The sequence below is a fragment of the Rhinatrema bivittatum genome, chromosome 4 (genome assembly GCF_901001135.1).
Source record: "Rhinatrema bivittatum chromosome 4, aRhiBiv1.1, whole genome shotgun sequence".
Taxonomy (NCBI): domain Eukaryota; kingdom Metazoa; phylum Chordata; class Amphibia; order Gymnophiona; family Rhinatrematidae; genus Rhinatrema; species Rhinatrema bivittatum.
The window spans coordinates 216,784,710-216,790,137 of NC_042618.1; positions in this window are offsets into that span (position 1 = coordinate 216,784,710).

Below are 5,428 nucleotides of genomic sequence, written 5' to 3' on the forward strand. Positions count from 1 at the left end.
GGCCTCCTGACCCCCACAAGACTTGCCAAAAGTCCAGCGGGGGTCCAGAACGACCTCCTGCGTCGAATCATTTTGGTCTATGGCCGCCGCCATTTTGTGGCGGCCATTTTGCAAAATGGCGCCGGCTGAAGACTACACGATTTAGTGTGCCGCTTTTCCTGCTCTCCCCCTTCCCCCGATTTAGCTACGGACCGCCGCTACGGAGGTAATTTAAGGCTACGGACCCCCAGGTAATTTAAGGCATTGGGGGGGGTTCGGGAGGGTGGGGGATTTAATTTAAAGGGTCGGGGTGGGTTTTAGGGGGTTTTAGTGTGCCGTGTTTTAGTGTGCCGCTGGACCCCCAGGTAATTTAAGGCATTTGGGGGGGGGGTTCGGGAGGGTGAGGGATTTAATTTAAAGGGTCGGGGGTGGGTTTTATGGTGTTTTAGTGTGCCGGTTTTCCTGCCCTCCCCCTTCCCCCGATTTACGATTTTTTGACGATAAATCGGGGGAATTGGTATTGTATCGTGGCCCTAACGATTTTTGACGATTTAAAATATATCGGACGATATTTTAAATCGTCAAAAAACGATTCACATCCCTATTTGCCAGGTACTTGTGACTTGGACTGGCCACTGTTGGAAATAGAATACTGGGCTTGATGGACCCTTGGTCTGACCCAGTATGGCATATCTTATGTTCTTATGTACTTATAGATGAAGCAATAAATCATGCATGATTAACAGCCTGCCATGAGGGGACTCACCAACATCCCGAGACCAACCAATCAGCATGTTCCACACCAAAAACCAGTTACATGGAAACCCCCATCCATGTGCTTTAAAGAATGAGGATAACCCAGTAATATGCTCAGAAACCGCATCTCTCGTGAAACTCATAGACTGAGCCCCAGTAATATAATCCATTAAAAACTTGTCAGACAATGGACCCCACGCTCACCCCTTAGAAAACCAAGACCGAAGTACTTTTCTACAACCGCCAACATATGCTGTCCATGTAGATGGAGCTAATGAAGCCCGCAGCATTCTTCAGGCACCCAGGCACCAAGCCTGCAAAGGAAATCGGGTATCACAGCTCCCAACAGATTTTTTCCCAGTGCCAGCTTCCAGAACAATGCCCACTTAAAACGAGAAAGAATCCACGATAGCATTATCAACACCAGGAATATGCCGCACCCACACAGCTAAATTCAACTGCAGACATCGCAAAACAAATTCCCCCAACATATCTGCAATCACTACAGATTGAGCCGACTGCCTATTGATAACCTGCATGCATAACACCCAAATTGTCACACAAGAATATGATCTTCTTATCACACAGCCATCACCCCAAATGACCAAGGCTACTACAATAGGGAACAACTCCAAAAAGGTAATATTCTGTATTGTACCTGCTTCCACCCAAGATTTGGGCCAAGACACCACACAACAGGCCCCTTGACAGTATACACCAAAATAGACACCCCCAGCTGCATCCGAAAACAAATCCAAATCGCGATTGTATAGAGGCTCCTCCTGCTACACTGACATTCTATTAAAAGAATCCAAAAAAGTGGACCACACCCGTAAGTCTTCCTGAAGGTGACTGGTAATCCTTTTATGATGATGGCTCTTACAGATGCGTGCCATGGAAGAATACAAGCGACACAAGAAAACACGACCCATCGGCAATGCCCAACATGCAAAATTCAGACTACCCACCAAAGATTGCATCTTATGCAATGTGAGCTTCTTAGCAGACAAAGCAACCACCACCAACTCCCTCATTTTAAGCAGCTTCTTCTCAGGAAAACGGGACACCATGGCAACAGAATCCAACTCAATAACCAGGAAAATCAACCTATTGTGCCCTTCAGTCTTCTTGCGCATAATCAGAATGGCAAAAAGCCGCGCCACATAGAAAAATCTGTCCACAATGGACTCACACCCAGCTGAAGACCCAGGACCAACAAACAAAAAGTCATCTAAATAATGAACAATGTTGTCACATCCCACCATCCGTGCAGTTATCCAATGTACAATGAACTAAACATCTCAAAGTAAGCGCAGGAAACAGAGCAGCCCATGGGCATGCACTTATCAAAATAATAACCAAAATTGAAAACCCAAAAGTGGAAAACTGTAGGGTGTACCAGATGCAAATGGAAAGCTGTCTCAATGTCCACTTCAGCCAACAAAGCCCCGCCCTACATCACTGCACAAGCTGTACTGCAGAGTCAAACGAAGCATAACACACCGAGCAAAACTCGAGGGGGACAAAATCATTCTCAGACTGCCCCTTGGGATAAGACAAATTGTGTATCAGACAAGAACCAGGATCCATCTTAGGCACCATCGCCAGCAGGGAAAAAAATCATCTGTGGAAACAGTGGAGCAGCAAAAGGCCTGCCAAGCCAAAAACAATTCATCCCTCAATTTACAAGCAACCACGTCAGCAAATCAACGGACAGTAGAGATGTGAATCGTTTTCCATATCGTCTTAACGATAGAAATCGTGTGGCAGGAGAAGAAAATCGTGTTTGGCACGATTATTTCGTTGAAAAATCGTTAAAAATCGTTTTTTCCGATTAGTGCGCACTAACTCAAAATGATACAAATAGACAATTTCCAGGTCACTGAAGGTCAGTTAGGAATGAATATGTGTTCCTATTGGCTGGCAGCCCTCTTATCTATTGATGTTACCAAGGTTACCACTGAGGTGATGGTTGGGGGGATGGGAAATGGAACTGGAAACTCATGAACACCAACAGAAAATGAAACAAAGTGTTCACACTTCCCAGGTTAGTAAAGGTCACTTAGGAATGAATATGTATTCCTATTGGCTGGCTGTGCTCTTATCTATTGATGTTACCAAGGTTACCACTGAGGTAATGGTTGGGGGGATGTGAAATGGAAACAGTTGGAAGCTTGACATGTGATGATCAGCACTCACGTGACTAGAACTTCTTTGTTTATTATTTTTGTTAGCAGACACGTGCATGTTGAATTTGCCAATCACTGTGCATTTTAGAAAGGTGGTCCTGGCTGGAACTGTACACAGTTCAAATATATGTAATTGATTGTTGGTAAGTGTATTTTTTAAGTAGCCACACTGGCACAAGTATGTTTACTTTTCCTCCTACTTAACTCACTAGCTCAGCTTTGTAAGAAGGGCTTCTCTGCTTGAGTGAGGGTCAGGCAGCTCCCCCCTGTCTGTGAAGCCAGCCTCTCACTAGTAATGCAGGGAGGGAGCTGTCTCAGACTTCACCATCCTCCCCCCCCCCCCCTCACCCACACACCATTCACTAGCTGGGACATGGGGGAAGTCAGGAGTGAGGGTCAGGCAGCTCCCCCCTGTCTGTGAAGCCAGCCTCTCACTAGCAATGCAGGGAGGGAGCTGTCTCAGACTTCACCATCCTCCCCCCCCCCCTCACCCACACACCATTCACCAGCTGGGTCATGGGGGAAGTCAGGAGTGAGGGTCAGGCAGCTCCCCCCTGTCTGTGAAGCCAGCCTCTCACTAGTAATGCAGGGAGGGAGCTGTCTCAGACTTCACCACCCTCCCCCCCCCCCCCCTCACCCACACACCATTCACTAGCTGGGACATGGGGGAAGTCAGGAGTGAGGGTCAGGCAGCTCCCCCCTGTCTGTGAAGCCAGCCTCTCACTAGTAATGCAGGGAGGGAGCTGTCTCAGACTGGTATCAGGGTTAGGGCACTGTGTGCAGGAAGATCACAACACTCCTGGTATTAATAGGGATAGGGCACTGTAAGAGATGACTGTAGTAGATTGAATAAAGATCTGATGTTTCTGCTCTCCTCACACCAAACAAAAACAACACACAAGCAGAGAAGCCCTTCTTACAAAGCTGAGCTAGTGAGTTAAGTAGGAGGAAAAGTAAACATACTTGTGCCAGTGTGGCTACTTAAAAAATACACTTACCAACAATCAATTACATATATTTGAACTGTGTACAGTTCCAGCCAGGACCACCTTTCTAAAATGCACAGTGATTGGCAAATTCAACATGCACTAGCATTTCAGGTGCCTGCTAACAAAAATAATAAACAAACAAGTTCTAGTCACGTGAGTGCTGATCATTACATTACTTTTTTTGTCAAGCTTCCAACTGTTTCCATTTCACATCCCCCCAACCATTACCTCAGTGTTAGCCTTGGTAACATCAATAGATAAGAGCACAGCCAGCCAATAGGAATACATATTCATTCCTAAGTGACCTTTACTGACCTGGGAAGTGTGAACACTTTGTTTCATTTTCTGTTGGTGTTCGTTAGTTTCCAGTTCCATTTCCCATCCCCCCAACCATCACCTCAGTGGTAACCTTGGTAACATCAATAGATAAGAGGGCAGCCAGCCAATAGGAACACATATTCATTCCTAACTGACCTTCAGTGACCTGGAAAGTGTTTATTTGTATCATTTTCAGTTAGTGCGCACTAAATCGAGTTAGTGCGCACTAACGGGGAGTTAGTGCGCACTAACTCCCGTTAGTGCGCACTAACACGATTTAACGATTTTTAATGATAAATCGTTAGAATTTCTATTGTATCGTGTTCTATAACGATTTAAGACGATATTAACATTATCGGACGATAATTTTAATCGTTGAAAAACGATTCACATCCCTAACGGACAGAAGCTAAATTAGCACAATTCCCTAGCAATGGTGCCACATAAAGAATACAAAATTCTTCACTGAAACCGTCAGCCAACAGTGCCACCACTTCATGACACAGATACCGCTGTAGCCACAAACGCATGTTATCCACAACGATCGTGGTAGGTGTTCTGCTAAAAACACCCCTACTTTGCTCCTCCAGATGCCCCTCCAGCACCTCTTAGAGGGCATTTAGTGGCTGGGTGATTGGCAACACAGACTAATCACAGGTGTTTAAATTTACAGTCCTGAAAGGCACATTCTGACCTGTTAAATCACCAACAAACATTGGACGTCCCAACTGCACCCTTACCGGAACCCAAAGAGGGGGCTGCGCCACGAAAGGACTTCCCCGCCACTGCAGAAGACCCCAAGGACAGATTGGCTGCCACTGCCCTATTAGTGATTTGAGTGAGCCATAAGCTCACATCCTGAGTTCCCCAAGACATAAACTTATTCTCCTCCATTTTATCCCTTAAGCGCTCATCATAGTTGAGCCAAGCCCAACCATCATAATCCTTCTGAGCAGCCAAAATCATATCTGCATAAGCTAACAAAGCCCTGTACTGGGAAGAGTCATAATGACCAGCCACAATAGCCAAGCGCAGGAAGCATCAAATCCAATTTAAAATAATCCTTGGCACCCTGCGCTCTGTAACAGGAACACTGTCCTTATTGCCCTTCTTCTTATCCTTATGTGTTCCCCATCTACCATCCAGCAAACAGAAAATGCCAATATATTTCTGCTTCCTGATTTTGTCCTAATATAA